The sequence below is a fragment of the Silene latifolia genome, chromosome 9 (genome assembly GCF_048544455.1).
Source record: "Silene latifolia isolate original U9 population chromosome 9, ASM4854445v1, whole genome shotgun sequence".
Classification (NCBI taxonomy): Eukaryota; Viridiplantae; Streptophyta; class Magnoliopsida; order Caryophyllales; family Caryophyllaceae; genus Silene; species Silene latifolia.
In genome coordinates, this window is record NC_133534.1 from 189,070,293 (window position 1) to 189,087,796 (window position 17,504).

The following is a 17,504-nucleotide window of genomic DNA, read 5'->3' on the forward strand; positions in this document are numbered from 1 at the left end:
AATCAAGAACCTCAAATTTTATAGATATCACGTAGAAAAGTAATTGCTTGACGTGCGCAATTCTGTTGTGATGGGCCAACAAGTCTTGAAGGGGTTCCAATAAACGTGACTGTATTTGGAGGGTTGCCAACATCTCTAATCTTGACATCTGCTCTAAGTTCATCGTTTGTAACAGCGTGGATGCCAAATTCTGCAGGTGGTAGCTTGACTTGTTTAAGCATGTCATTAAGTATAATTTTCAAATTGGTCTCCAAAGTTTTGTTAGGTGTTTCCATCGATCCTGATAAGAAAAATATGTTAGCTGTTTGATTGTATATGTATTTATGGAGAAACGGACGACAAATAAACAAACTTATGTACAATGAACAAAGTCGTACTCATATTAACACAACATAAGCTATAGTACATTCTACTGTTAGTATCATACAACATATGGTTTTTAAGTTGACAAACACGTGGAAGCGCCCCTATGATACATGTACTAGTAAACGTTGATTATCTACATAAACAAACGCCAACACCTACCTACTTGCACATTTGAAAAACTCACACATGTGCTTTATTACATATTTTACACAGATAGTGTGGACGGGTGTTTTATGTACATCGCTTTTATACATACCTATCCTTGTAACAACATTCTCTCATACAACAACTACTTGCTTTTCTTATTAAGATTTTGCGCACGCCAACGAATCTGTTTAGTGGCATCGCCAAGCATGTATGCTACCATCTTTACAACAAATACTTCGCCATGTATCATTAGCAATAACTCGTCAATAAGGGCTCTTCGTTGTTGCAGTCATGAAAAGAAATATCTATTTTGTTATCGCTTTTGCGTCTTCGAATTTGAAGTAGTAGGTTAATATTCGCAAAGGTTAAAAAACAAACCTCTGGAACAACTTTAATGAGTTTTTCGGTAGTTGTCTGTAGAATTTCTTCGGCAAGAAGGTCAAATAGAGTAATGTTTGTAATTCCACTCTCATCTTCGAAAACTACATGTAGTATGCATCTCGAAAACAGCACATCGGTTTAGCCTTAAACTAATTAAGGTCAGCAACCTGAAGCGCATTTGTACACAAAATGCTTGCAGCTCCCCTTGGAACCGATGTTGCCATATGTGGTGTTGTTGATGCACTAAAGGAAAATCGTGTCCCCAATGGAACTGTAGTTTTTTTTATTGCAGACATTACATGAGGTGTAAAGCAAACTTCGGGATTAGTGATTTTTTGTACTTTCCCTTCGATCCAGGCAGTAGTGCCTTCCTGAGGGGGGAAAAACAAAATTTTATGTAATATTAGCAGACAAGCGGAACATGAGATATCCTATAGTTTTTGTAATATATAAAGGCTTACTTCCATATCCATAAGGGACCTAATAGCAATACGCACTTCTTGCCCTTTGTCAGATACAATTTTTTTTCCGGAGCTTTCTCCAATTTTTTTCCGAAGCTTTCTCCTGTATTCTGCCGTTGACCTGCTCTGACCAACTCGAGCGCATATATGTTTTCATGAACCCTATATGAGAAAGAGAAATGGAAATTATGTGCTAATAAATGGTTGTGGCCTAAAGAAGTACTTGTACCTACCAAACACGCATTACGTCTGCTTCTGGGAGTATGCTGTTAAGACTGATAATGGAGTATGGTGAGGTATTCCAAGTTCCTTCTGCAGGCGACCACAAGGACGATTTTTTTTTTTTTTTTTTTTTAGAAATACGTACAGAAAGATATGTGTCCAGAAAAACTTAAAATACAAAACCTACCACCAAATTTGGCTGCTCTAACCCTAGTGATATGAACAACTGGCATTGAATTGACAACCGATTCAAACACCGCAACTTCGTTTAAGAGGGGTTCATGCCAAACTGTTAGCGTGACTGGTCTCATATTGTGGCATGTTAAAAAAAAGTGTGTGAAATTGGATCAATACACAAAGACGTATATTTATGGATAAAATAAAACTTCATACTTTTGATCAGTAATGATTAGATCACGAACATCGAACTCTGCCTCTTGTTTCATCGATCTCACTTTTATTTCTGCGTACATTGCTAAGACAACAGCAATAATGTCTGCAGGTGAAAATATTAAGTAACTGTTGCAACTTTGGCTAAAGGAGGGAATTCATAAAACTGCATTTAAATTACCTATTCTTCCCACGTGGCCTGCGCAGTCTCTACGGGAGTTAACTAGAACCAAAACGGTATTATGACTTTCATCCGGCGCAGAAGTTTGAACAACATGGGTGCGAGATTTTATGATCATTTGGAAATGTTGACTTCCTCTTCGAAGATTTGCAGGAATAGGATTAATGGTGACATTCTTTATTTCGTAGTCCTTTCCTTCGTGAAATATTCCAGAAAAAAGTTCAATATCTTGATCAAATAAAGTGGCAGACATTTTAACACCCTGTAAATTTTAAATTACGTCAAAATGAGATTGTTATTGTATAATATAATTTTTTTATCATAAAGGGAAAATATAAAAGTTTATTATGTACAGCGCCATCTGTGAAAAGAAGCTTCTGTAACCGAGTTGTTCCATTGCGTGCAAGTTTAGGGGGCATAATTGAATCTAGCGTCGCTGAAATGGTAAAGTTGCCGTCTGCGTCAGTGACATCAGCCAGCGGTATCTTTGTTGGAGCCATAACAAACTACAGAAGAAAGATGTAATTTGCAAATGTATGCAACCGAATATCATGTGAAGCCTTAAAAGATAAACACAAATAGCGAATGGAAAAGGAACTATTTATTTTGCATAAGATAGTCATACTATCAAAATAGTATTTACAATACATAGAACACATGAAAAAACTTTATATTATATTAGCTCTATGTAAAACTTCATAACAAACTGCGTTTTTTATTGTTCGCCAGCTGTTGTCGGAGTTGTCACGTGGTATTATAGCAACTGTTACATCAGCACTTTTCCCAGCACGCGAAAGCGCGACGTATAGTTGTCCATGTGAAAAGATAGATCTCGGTAAGTAAATGCCCACTTTGTCAAGAGTTTGACCTTGCGCCTTGTTAATTGTCATCGCAAAACCCAGCCTAATAGGAAACTGTTTCCTCCTAAAGTTAAAAGGAAACTTATCACTGGGTGATGGCTTGGAAACTGTTTCCTCCTAAAGTTAAAAGGAAACTTATCACTGGGTGATGGCTGTAGCGGAATTCTAGGTATAAATACTCGTTCACGTTTATGATGGCCGATAGCTATTTCTGCGTCGATGACATTTCTTGAGAAAGCTTTGCAGATTAATCTTGTACCGTTACAAAGTCCGGAAGTTGGATCTAGATTTCTAAGAAGAATAATCAGACTATTTTTTTTCAATACTAAATTGATGTGGTGGAAGACCGCTTGGGGAAAGAGTGTTTAAAAATTCTATCGGATATTGTTCAGCAGTTATATCAGCACCTTCATCGAAGCTCTTATACTCAAATGCTCGACCATGTTGCTTCGTTACTAAAATGGAATTAATAATCTCGGTGTCTTTATTTTTCGGTGTTAAGATCGCTCGCTTCATAGTGAGCATATGATCTAAACTGGTAAGGCTAATATCAGGGTAGATAGATTGAATAAGTGTATCAAGAAGTAAGCAACTCTGAGATTCAGATACGACAATGGCTCATGGTAAACGTATATCTTTTCCGTTCTCATAAGGTGGTCTACCTTCACCAACTTGCAAAACGAAGCACCTGCCTAAAATCGCCACCAAATACAACGACCTTCCCGCCAAATGCTTTAACAGTTGAACAAACGTCACGTAATGTTCTTTCAAAATGCTCAATTGCAAGTTTCTTCGCCATTGATGCTTCGTCCAATATGATCTATTTACACACTCGGATTAGCTCTCCTAGCGCACTCTGCTTTGAGATTTGGCAGCTTTGATTTTCATCAAGATCTAAAGGAATTTTAAATCTCGAGTTCGCAGTCTTTCCACCGGAAATGTTCGAGGCAGCAATTCCTGAGCTAGCAACGACGAGAGCAATAATGCCATGACTACGAAGATTTGCAAGCAGAGCCGAATATAATAAAGTTTTACCAGTACCACCTGGACCATCTAGAAAGAAAGCAACGCATTTATTACGCACAACCCTGTCGTAAATTATCGAGCAAGCGTACTTTTGTTCGGAATTTAACAAATTAACAGATTCAATTTCTTCTGACGTTATAGGAACGTTCATATCTTCTTCAATTGCTTTCATTCTATATTGACTGGATGACTCTTCGTCCAACCTAAGACCACCGAAGTCAAATTGCGAAAAACTTTTACCCATAGACTCAATAACTTTGCAAACATTTCTGAGTGTCAAGTTAAAAACCTTACGTTTTTTTGTCGGGAATGCATGAGAAAAGTCTTCAAATAAGTACGGAAAAAATTTATCCCACAACAAACGTGAACTTTTGGCTGGCAGTAGATCAGTAGTGTTGCAAAAAGCCTTCGTAAGACGAACGACAGTTTATAGTGACAAGCTTCTTCTAAGCACTGGTCAATTGAATTATCGGCCTCAAGAAGTCCACTTCTATACGTAGCGTCGCGAAACGAAGACCAGAGTGCACCATTTATGCTCAACAAATTATTAAATGACTGCGGACCTTTCACATTCGTTAGTAGAAGATGTAAATAGTAGCGCTCACCTTCGGAAGGATTTGTGTACACCAATCTCCCGATTGCAAAGCCTTTCTGACGCGGAGTCCAGTACTTGGAACCCTTTTCTCCATGACACACATAATGCTCAGGAAACTGTTGGTATGTCAATGTACGAGCATATATATCATATGTGTTACGATGGAAAATGATGTTAGCATTGTCGTTGTTTAGTATTCATCATCTATGACATTTTCGACTTGCTCAAAAGGTCGAAAACAACAGTTTGCATATTGGGAAGATGTACTTGGAAAGTAACAACATTAGGATGAACTTCATTTAAACTAAATCTGAAGATTCTCCAAGCGGCTTCCGGTGGCGAAATCCATCTAGCTGCTTGATAAGAACTAATCTCGTCAATTGCATCTACATTATTAGTGTCGATCAAAGCAATAAAAATTCGATCATGACCTTTGTAGACGTATTTATACAAATACTTAACTGCCTTAATCGTTGAGCAAACCTCAACATTTAAGTGGCAATCAAATCTCGCTAAAAGAAAAGGATTGTAAGGGACAACCCATCTGTTGTCAAGCCATGATTCACGAATGTAACAAAACCGTCCATCTTCTCGCCTTCGGTATATTGGATATGAATTTCGACAATTCATGGTAAAGTCACAGAAGTCACGAGGATAGTGATTTTTGCATTGCCTATATATTTCTCATGCAAGGATTAGAAGGAAAATCTATGCCGCAAGGACCATGCATCATATGTTTAACAACGGTTGTGTAGAGGTGTGGATTGGTATATTCGTCAGGTATCTCAGCACATACGTGCAAATCATAATACTCCGGTGATCTAATCTTACTTGCTGAATCCAAAATTATAAGGAAATGTGCATGAGGTAGTCCTCTTTTTTGAAACTCCACAATGTAAACGTAACCAGCAACATTTCCAAATAGTTTTCGTTCGACTATGGCCTTTTTAATTCTATATGTTTGGCTCTAAAAACTCGTGTCACAAGATCAGGTCTATTCTAAGCTCACGCTCAATCTCAGGCCATCTGGGATTACATGTGATAGTTAGAAAAATGTATGGCTTTCCATATCGTTGAACCAAACACATAGCGTTTAAATAGCGGCGGCGCATATCCCGATCACAACCAATAAAGCTAGCAGGAAGGATAAAACGATGGCCAATGTTTGCAGCGTGAGTCTCGCCAGAATTGTAGCTGTCGAGTATACCCTAATAAAGTTCAGCTCGAATAACCTTTTGATTGAATCTAATGACATCAAGCGTGTCGTTTCAAGCTTAATATACATGTCAACAACATATTATTGGAGTAGACGACCGCTTTGAAGTAGTATTGATGTATCACAAATTCGAATTTGTAGACAATAGCAGTAATACTCTCTACAAGAAACTTTTTTATCAGAATCAGCTGAATGTGCAACTGAAAAAGAGAGGATTTATTTTAAAAAATATGAGAACTACAAATATAAGGATAGCTGAATGAAGTATTAGAACAAGAAACAGTAGCTGGCCTTGTTCTTCAGCCTCAAGCAAGTTATCAGTAGACTGCACAAGTACTTCATTAATAGGAAAGGTCGGACACTGTTGTCGCATTCTATGACCTATTTGGTATCTGTAAATACTCCGATGCCATCCTGTCTCACCGTAAGGGAAAAGGACATGATACTGTAGGGGATCGTAGCACCCGTATTAATGTAGTATGCGACGACTTTCGCCTCCACCTGCATAGACAACTATATCATGTGCAAGTGGTGCAGATGAGGTGTCCTCCTCTACCCAAACAGCAGCAATCTGCGACGCAGTTGGGGCGTTATGGGTACGTTGATCATGCGATGGATCTGATCGGATAACTATACGATTTTCTTCGTGGATGTTAAGTTCTCTCAAAGATCGAAAAAAATGTGCATATGGATTTCCTTCCATAATATGCATCAACGTAGACATGACATAATGATGTAGATCTGGATAGTCTTGCAGGCGATGTGCTAATTGAAGGTCAGTGTCATAGAAGTATAGTTGTATGTATCTTGGGCGAACCTCCGTCGGTAGTACATCGTTAATGTAATGGTAAACTTGTCCTTGAACTCTAAACGTGTAAATACCTCGATTTCTACGTGCAAGTTCATTGTCTTTCTTAACTCCAAATGATGTAAAAGCGAACGAGTTGTTATAAAACATGATGTATTTTCTAAAGTTTTTTCCATACTCGTCATTCGAAAGGAAAAGTTGTCTAAGAGTATTTGGTGTTGATACACTTAGCTTGCAAGACGAATATCCCCTTGGCTGCAACAAAAATTAACAGTCTCATTCTTCAGAAGTTTGGCTCCGCAGTGATGGCACGTTGACGGTATGGGGAAGAACATAAGGTTTTTGGGACGGCCTCTTTGCAAGGCCACTACTACTGCGCGAACTGGACATTCTATATGACGTATATGATATATTCCTCCTACTAAAAAATGTATATCTAGAAGTCTTTGTAGCACCTGCGATAGTGGAAAAAAAATTAGAAGAATTTTTATGTTGGTTATAGCAGTAACGTTGGAGTATTAGAGATAAGAAATGACTACAAAGATAATAATAGTTTTTTTATTTTTTCTATATATATTGTAGGATATTCGCAATTACGGGAAAGTGTTGCTCGACCTCCTTAAGATTGTGCAATCATGAACTGCAACCTCATAACTTTCAGATTTATTTATTATGCCTCATAACTTTCATAATAAGTGAAATTAAACTCAGTTATCAAAATCTCACGAGAAATTCAATTTAGCATACTATAAAAATGAAAATGGTAATGTTTTTTTTTTTTTTTTTGAAAAATACAAAATAACATTTTGAAAAGTAATCGAAAAACTATGTAGCATAAATTAGATTGTAAAAAATTAAAAGTATTCTACGAAAAACAAAAAAGTAAATATTTTTGTATTAGAGAGTACATCCGTTTTATGGTTTTTTTTTTTTTTTTTTTTTTTTTTTTTTTACAATATTTTGTTAGGTAGGTGTGTCAAAATCAGCAGTCGGTATAAAAGTTTTTCATGAAAGAAAATATAAAAAATATAATAAAAAAGTACAAAAATTTCAACTTTTGAAAAATTCGAAAAAATTTACAAATAAAATTGTTATTTGGTTTTATTTTTCTTTAAAAATGCATAGCTAAATACATATGTAAAAAATATGTGTTTAGTATATAAAACGTATAATTTTATTATTATTATACGTATACATGTTGATATATTGTTTGGATATAATGATATTTTGATGAGATTTTGTCGATATTTTGAATTGGGTTTGATTTTGCCTTATGTGAAACTTATGGGGTCAATTTACTTAAATTGGAAATTGTAAGGATTGATTGCTCAATAGCACAAAATTATGGGGGTGAAGCACAACTTTTCAATTCAGAAACTTCTTGTGCAAACATAGGTGTAATGGCTACGTGGGTCGAAATCTGGAAGAGGATTCGGTACGTACTACTTTACTAACACGCTTTTACGATTTTATCTTATACTATACCTGTGACACCCCTCGTTGAGGTAACTAAAAGGTCTAGTAAAACGTAGCGGAAATACGTGATTTTTTAAAACTTTTAAGGCTTCTATTGAAGTCCAACGCGAGGTATCACTAACACGATAGGTAAGTCTAGATAGATAAGTTTAAGTTTACAACACAAGTCAATTTATTGGGGAAAAGATATCCCACGAATTAACATAGTTCAAAAGTAGGTGAGTCTATTAAATGATAACTAAATAAGGTCCGAGGTAAGAACTCGCTAGCTCACACGGTCTTCCCCACTTAAGCTTCATCACCAACCTGTCATTCATAATACATATGAAAGCCACAGTCAGTGGGGAGTAACTCAGGGTTCTCCCAGCCACAATATGTCAAAATACAAGTAATTAGGAATGTAATTAAACAAACAAGTATAAGAATAAATACTTACGGTAACAAGAGAATCATGATTAGTATACGAAATGCAATAAGAGTAGTTATGCATAAATGTGAGAAGAATAATTAGGTCAAACGGTCAAGTATTGACTCAACTCCAATGTAAGACAAATTACAAAGCATGGACTCAAACAAGACAACCCTCTAGACTCCAACCTCTTGGTAGGACGACGATCATAATACGGTCCTAGTCTAAACCTGGCCAGACTCTCGGGATGGACGACACCCGATTCGACAAACGATACCAAATCGTATCCAAGACTCGAAATATGGTACACCTAACCGTGCCCGAAAGTCGAGTAACCCCAAATCGGAACCTTGTCACCTAACCGTGACCCCCGGTCCGAAGAGGCGGAAGGAACAATAGCCCAAACCGGAAACATGACACCTAACCGTAACCAATGGTCCGCAAGGGTAAAATAAGGAATGTCAAGTCGTCACACAATGTAAGTCACCATACTTGGATCACAAACAAGAGTAACCATAATGGCATGATCATCACGTAAACATGTCCTAAATTGATCACTTATTAATCACGGAAAAGATACATGCGTGAATCATTGGTTAATATAAGTTATAGGCGAAGAAAAACAATCGAGGGGTCTCACCGGTTGCCAGGGGGCGGCGGCGGTCCACCGGCTGGGACTCGTGCAAATATTGGATTTTCAATAAAACTTACAGGGGTTCCCACTGGTCCAGAGTCGGGCCGGTCAACCGGCTGAGACCCATGGCTCATTTTTGAAAAAAATTGTAAAAAGGCCAAATGTTACGGGGTTCCCCCACCGGTCCAGAGCCGGCGGCCGGTCAACCGGCCGAGACCCACGACACATTTTGAAAAGTGAAATAGAATACAGGGGTTCCCATGGTCCAGAGCCGGGCGGTCAACCTACTGAGACCCATCAGTACGCGTGAATCGCCAAAATCGTCTCTCAAATCATTTGCAAACAACCACAAATCGTTCCACAACAATTGTTTACCTATCCTAGCATGATTCTAACCAAGAAAAACAACATAATTGAGATAGAAATTCAACCAATACGGATCAAAGACAATAAAGGGTGAAACTTTTCCTTAAACATGTGAGAAATGTTATTCAAGTATTCTAATCAACATCCATTCACCACAAATCATGCAAGACAACAAATTTAACAATCATATGAGTCTAATACTACACAAATCACACAATTTTAACATAAAAGTCGAGTAACCCATCACCGTTACCTTTTTGCACTTCAATCTTCTAAAGACTCGTCAATGATGTAGCTATCCTCCTCCGGGTTGTCCAAGTTCTCCCCTAAACACAAAAATAAAGGTATTAAGCCAAGAATCCACATCCTTGTAAGATGAGAATTTCGAAATAGAGGAAAAGATGACAACTTTCTTACTTAGAAAGAAGGGAAATGAGAAAAGGAAGAGAATGGCGCGAAAAGGAACGAGATTGGTGAAGAATTGAGTGAGATATGGTGATTTTAGGGTTAGTAAGGGAAGGTTCAACAATGGTGATGTGGTTGTTGGGAAATTTCAGAAATTAGAAGTGAGGGAGATGAAGTTGTGAGGGTTTAGTTGAGGTTTTGTGTAGAGAAAAGAGGGGAAAAAGGCCCATGAGTCAAGTTAAGCCCAATAACTCAAAATGAGTCGGTATCTACTAGAATTTTCGTCCCAAGTCTACTATAACTCGAGTCGGAGGATAATATTATTAAAATCTACACTATCATTACCGTTACACGGCTAAGACAATATTTTATGAAAATAAGCTTTAAATAATAATTATTTAATAAAAATTACTTAAAAGTTTATTCAAAAATATTAGGAAAGCGCGGGGTGTTACAATACCTTGTTATTTCGGCGTCAATAAATAACTAAAATCTTTGATGAGTGCCTTGAATGGATCTTCAATTTTGTTGGCTAAATGGTTTTGTAATGTTTTTAATGCTAGTTGGTCTCTCTCTCTTATAATCTATTCTTGCCAACTTCACCTTGTACAACCGTATGTACTAAAATTGACAGTTCAATATTTTCCAGACTGAAAAGGCAGTTTTTTTTCTTCTTCTTTACAATAGAGTTGGAAATTATAAGCTCGAATTAAACCTGGTTGCGATTAATCTCAGTTCGACGTCTTGTAGTTGGTCTTTTTTGGTTGTGTGACTAAAGTTGCGGTTTCTGTCGTAATATATTACTGACACTTCACATCATCACTCTTTCATTCTGAATTTTCTTAACAGAAGCGACGTATGAAGTACTGCCCCGTCTCAATGAAATTGAATTTGGTGTGGTGTAATAGATGAGCTTTTGTTTGTTGACTTACCTCGTGAGCGTCGGTTTGTTAATGGAATAATGATGTTGGAGTATGGAAAAGCTATATAAAACTACATATATTTAAATATTATATAGTTTGAATTGTAGGTAAAAAATGACTGCTGCAATTTTGTTTGACGACTATTGGACAATCTGTAGAGAAAACTTTATAAAAGAAAAAATTACGAAAATTGCAGAAAAATATATAGAAGTCTTAACAGTAAAAATAAATAAAATATATATGAAAATGTAAATATGATGAACAGTTTTGAAATAAATTAAAGTAGAATAATATTAGGAACTGAAAGATCATAATATCTTTCTAAATAAGTAAGAGGTTTTCGAAAAACATAAACGGAAACATATAACGGTGTATAAGAGAGAGTAAATTCATTAACCATGTATTAAATAAATAAACAATTGTTTTATAAACTAGTCATCAAGAAAAAGATAATTTTAAAAAATCAAATAGAAGGAGAAAAGAGAATTTGCATATTTTAAAAAGAAATTCTCTAGGTATCCATAAAAAATAATAAAACAAGAACCTCTTAACATATTTTTTTTCCCGCCCACTTCCTCACCTGCCTACCACAGCCCACAAAATATTAATATAATAATTATTTGTTCCGTAATGGATGCATAACCCTAATTGATACGGCTTGGCTTCTTTCTCTCCTCCTCATCATATCTGCTTCCATTATCCTTCAAAATTGAAACCCACTAAATCTTTTCACAATCAGCCACAAGTTATTGGTTGATGAATCAGATTTACCATTGATCTATAGATTACAATCACGGAATCAAATAGGTAAATAATTTCATGTTATTGTTTTAGTATTAATATGCTTCAATTCCTTATTGTTCCATAACTATTAATTCTCACACCACTCTGGCTCGATTTTGTTTCATCAACGTAAATCTAATTATATTTTATGGTTTTCCCTCCTTTCAGATCATGAACATCACATCGTCTTTGTCTTGAGGTATTGTTATCCTATGTTTTTATTGCACATTGTTTGGTATAATCCGTTTGAGAATCTGTTTCAAATTCTGCAAGTTAATAATTTTTTTATACGGTTCTCCATTTATCGTAATAGCTGATTTTTGAAAAAAATTCATCTACAATTACCTTTGTCATATAATTTCTCAGTCGTCACTAGCAAATAATCCCATTTATCATGATTCTCTCCATATTAAACTCTTCAGAAGAATCCAACAAGTCTTTCTCCCTCTTTCAATTTTTATTTTCAGTATCATAGTGCCTGCTTGATATTCAATTAGAAAGCATATTGTTCAATTTCATTCACGATTTACAATTAGTATATCACTTTTGACATTCTTCTTTCGTTGCCTGCTAAGTCCATTAACAATTTCCTTTCTTTTTCTATTGTATTGTATATTCGCCAGGTTGTTTTTCAATGATTTTTTTGGGCTTTCTATGACTACTTAACGAAAAGATCAGATTTGCCTACAACTTTGATAATTTAAAGAGACAATGTCAATTGAAGGATCAATCTACCATCAATTTAGTGATATCTTATAAAGTAAGTTATTTCTTTTAATATCTCTTCATATAAGTTCTTCCCCGAGATCTTTTATCAATTGTATCATTGATTTAAATAAGTTCATTACAATCTAATAAAATCTATTCCCGAATAAAGCAGTCAATTTATTTACTCTATACGTCTCAATTATTTGTTTACTTTTTTTAACCTTTGTAAGTGAAATTTTATTCAAATGATTGGGATGTAAGGAATATTTCATTCCTTTGAGTAATTGTTTTTCATTTATAACTCATCGTACCTTTATTAAGAATTGTCTCCCTTTATTGACTAGCTCATTAGAGAAAGCCAGTGTTGGAAACGAAACAAGCGACCAACTTGCAAATTTTAGTCAAAAATTTCAATTGCACGGTGAGTATATTAGAGAATGATTTTATCTTTTAAGTTAATTTTTCTCCTCTCTTTGTGATGTGAATTGGTATCAAATACGTATAAATTTTTTTGTTAGACTACTAAATTGTGTCATGGACTCATGGTAAAGAAATCTGACCGTGCATTAAAGACAAAATATCAACTTTACCATCACATCTGCGTCATCCATTTCCTTTTGTACATAGGAAAGCATATTATTTTTCTTCAAACAAGTTTTATTGTAGGATTAATTGGCAAGTTTTGTTCTTTTGTTACTACCTCCACCCTACGAAACACCCATTAAATCATCTCAAAAATATTGAAAACATTACATATTTATAACTCCGTATTACAAAATGTGAATAAGAGATAAAAGTATATCCGACGACTTAGTCAATTATATAATTAGCACATTCATAATTTGATGAGTTGTATAATAATATAGGGCTGCCATAATGCCACTGCCCTTAGCCCCTTATAGACCGCTCCACTGGATTATACTTCCTCCATTCAACTCCACTCTACCTATTTCACTTATGTACACTATTCACAATTGTGTATTTAATTTCGATTTTCTCTCGATACGTAAGTGGAAATATATTCATGTGGGATCTTGTTTGATTCGTCTTTACGAGTACATTAAAAATATCTAACTTTTATAATTTTTACAAATACGTAGTTAACGATATTTAGCGCGTAAAATACGCGTTGGCAAACGTGAAAAAAGAAAGTGGTAGAGTGGAGTTGAATGGAGGAAGTATTAGTGTGGCAACAGTGAAAATGTGTTGTTCATACCCTCACATGAGTCGCGGCATAGAAGTTTTTGGTCATGACATTATCAGTTATCACTAGACATAGTATCATACCAAAAGTCTCTTATATAGTAAGTAGCTTGGAGTTCATATTATGGTTTTTTTACTGGAATTTATGAATTGAGCATTGAATGATTACTTATTTTAGGTACTTGCTTTTAGATTTTAAGAATTGGTCGATTGAAGAATAAGAGGATTTTGCTTATTTCCGAGGGGAATATCTATGAAGTAAGTTTTTCTTCTCTAAAGTGTATTGATGTTATTGTGATGGAATTTTTCAGTTAAAATACTAATGTATTATGTATATCCATTACTGATGGAATGTGGTCTGTTAAATTCAACAACGGGCCTGGGCCGCACCCAAACGGAGGAGAAAGAGTCCACAACGTAGGCCCAAGAGGGTTCCACTCTAAAACCAATTGGCTATAGAGGGAGTAGCCCCTTGCCTTATAAAGTGGTAATTCTTCTCCTCTTTTATCAATGTGGGACAACCCTCACATGTGGAACTTTGAGTTTCTTCACATGGTCTTTTAGTTGATCATTATTAGGTATTAAACTACATGATCCAATATTTGTTTCTATTAATAATAATTCTTACTTTTAATAGTTGGTTCAACTAAATGAACTATTACTATGTCTTTAAACGGTTCACTTATTTCAATCCATTTTTTAATATGTAAATTTTATTTAGAAGAAATAATTGGGGTATAATAAAACAACGTACACCACTAAGCACAAGAAGAAGAAATAAATCCTAGGCAACGAACATAAAAACACATGAAGTAACATTGTTAGAACTAGGGTATGTGGCGATAGGATTTAAGGAGGGATTGTTAGAACTAGGGTATGTGCGTAACTTATAATTTTTGTGCTAAGGATTTGAATTATTAATTTGTATGACTTTGTTATCTTTTTTTTTTGTCTTTTGCATTCCCTATGATTATGGCATAGCCAAAGTATATTTATAGATGGTAGGGAGCCTAACTGATTAAATACTTACCTCTAGCAAAGTAGTAATCAAGGGGTGTAAAATAACGACCCTTTCTCTTTCTCTCTCTCTCTCTCTCTCTCTCTTTTTTTTTTCCTGCAGATTATGCATGACAAGTTCATAAAATAGATTGTCAAGAGTATATAACCCGGGTATATCCCCTGCCTTTGCTTGATACCTAAGGAAGTGATTTCTCACAAGGAACCTCGTATGAGAAATATAGGCATACTGGAAGCTAATGTTGACATGAGAAATGGAGGCAAACTGTATTATTGGAATCTTTGGCTGCATGGATTTAGACGATTTTTTTCCTTTTTTGTCTTATTGACAATTTTTGTAATTTTGGTGTTTGCTACGACGGAGGAAAATTGTAATTAGTGTGGTTTTATGTAGCTTTCATAAACTTTTCTCACGGGCTGCCTACGTGTAAGTTGGGCCGTCAACAATGGTAGTTGGATATTGTCCATGCAAATGCCATTGCGGGCTGCGTACGTGTAAGTTGGGCCGTCAACAGTGGCCGCCAACAATGGTAGTTGGTTATCGTCAATGCAAATTGGTTATCAAGTTTGCCCTACAATTTAGAGTGAAATGAGATACATCTAATTTGATGTATATATACTACTCCCTCAATTTTGGGTTTTCTATATACATTGTTATAATTATCCAATTTATATTTTTCTTTACATAATTCAACATATACCCGTGCAACTTTGCACGGGTCCTAAACTAGTAAAAATAATAAATCGAGAAGTGTACTACAAAACAATTTGTGGTAGCTGTTAGAGTGGACATTGTAAATATGAAAGTCAAATAGAAATAAATTGCTTTGACAGTCAAATTGTGCATGCGCTACAATTGTACGACCGATTTTTACATGAAATAAAAAGAAGTTTTTTTGTTCGGAATATGTTTTTTTTTTTAAAACAAAATATGATGTAATTTTTATTTGTTAGAATGGAAGATTTAAATTTTTCGATTATCTTCTCTAATTTTTTTAAATGTTAGACATCTCTTTAGCAATCCGTTTTTTTTAAAACAAAAGCTTTAAATAAATTCATAATATTGACACACTGTGATGAATTGGTAATATAATTTTGACGGTTTTAAAAAACAAAGAGAAGTAGCGGAAGACATTTAAGGTGGTTACTTAAAAACGTGTAAATATATTCCAAATTTTAAATTGAAACGTGCCAGTGTAAGCGTTTCTCCATTCCCGTGGCATTGCATTAGTTTAGTTTTAGTATATGTTAATGGTTAATATATTTGTTTAAGTTATTAATTGTCAGTTGTATTAATAAGAAATCCTAACTATAAAGCACTACTATATTTTATAAGGTTCAAATTTTTTTACAGTAGATGTGGACATGTAATTCGAGAATTATTGTAGAAAGCAAAAAATAGCTGTTGTGATTCCAATAAATATTACGAAAAGAATAAAAAGGCACTAATAAGGTTAATTCGAAGACTAAACAAAAATATTTTGATGAAGTGTTTTAAAAAAAAATACATAAAATGGCGTAATATAAAAGAAACAGGCATAACGGGTATTGTTAATGAAATATACATTATGTCCGTATAATACACAGATTTTTTTGTATGTAATCAATTTAAATATAAGGAACAAACGTCAAAATAGATCGGGAGGAAATAGTAAGAACAATATATATTTAAAACACAAACTTTTTTCGTTCTGCTGTCAAAGTAAACCTACAAATAGAGATTAAAGAACAAAACGTTAGACAAAGAACAGGTTTGAGAGAAATAAATAGTAAACGTAATTCTAGAAATGGGCTAAGCAAAAGAAAAGCAGAGTAATAATATTTTAGAAAAAAAAGTAAAATATAAGAAACCACAGTTATAATAAATAACAAAGCTACAGTGCGAAAAATAGAGAGTAAATTGATTTGGGATAAATATCGCAAGTTTTATATTGCAGTTGTTTATGATTTTAGCCGGTAACGACAGACACACAAACGTAATTTAAGTTTGAAAGAAATTTGGCAGAGGAAAAAGAGAAAAAATGGAAATAAAGCTAGCATATCGTCGTTGTAGAAATTGACAAGCAAAGGGAATAAGTAAAAACATGTGAAAAGTGATATATAAAAGGTTAATTTGTATCGCAAAATGATCATGTGAAGCATGTAGTAGAAGTTGATTCGGGGTCGTAGCGAAAACGATGCATAAGAAGTGCAAAAGAAACTAAAATAAAGGTAAGAAACCAAGTAAATCATTTTCATATATGATATACTGTTATACTAAGTTAGAAGAAAGTAAATATTAAGTGAGAAAGAAGAAACATAAAGTGAACTCGGTATAACTAACCTAGATGAAAAGCCAAGCAAGTAACTATGTAAAACTTAGGTTGAGCCTAAAACAAAGTTTGTGTTTTTTTCTTCTTTTCTTTTTTTAAGATAGAAAAGAAAGGGAAAAAAGAGTATGTGTTTTGAGGAAAAAATGCTGGATATATATAGGCAGAATATATAGGGAAGTAATAACGGATAGGCATAAATATGCAGCTCAAACTGTGGGTAAAAAGACAAAGCAATTACATTGAATGCAACCAAAAATGAGTGACAAACAGTGCGGCAGACAGAAAATACAAACATTTGTCACGTGATGTGCACAATTTTCTCATCTGTTGGGTCCTATAAGGAAGATGGCAATCACACAACATACGAACGTGAGCCATGCAGTGCGTACACGGTTTTGCCTGTTTTAAGACCTATATTAGGTATACACATTACACACAATAACACACGCCTACAAATACCTATGAAAGCTTTGTAGGTAGCGTTTTGGCAAGATCCGGCGTAGAAGACTGACCTTGACTGCCAACAATCAGTGGGCCTGTGTAAGAAATATCTCAGGTGCATAACGAAGGAGCACAACCCATGCAATGCGCACGCGCCTTTGCGTGTTTTCGGTC

The 17,504-nt window shown here is 35.0% G+C and overlaps 1 long non-coding RNA gene across 1 annotated transcript; it reads left to right on the forward strand.

The window, feature by feature from the left end:
- The first annotated feature begins 11,506 nt into the window (after positions 1–11,506).
- LOC141598409 (uncharacterized) lies at positions 11,507–15,245 on the forward strand. Its single transcript, XR_012523491.1, has 6 exons — positions 11,507–11,673; positions 11,818–11,848; positions 12,273–12,409; positions 12,702–12,778; positions 13,753–13,818; positions 14,681–15,245. It is a non-coding gene; the product is annotated as an uncharacterized LOC141598409 (long non-coding RNA).
- The last annotated feature ends 2,259 nt before the right edge of the window (positions 15,246–17,504 follow it).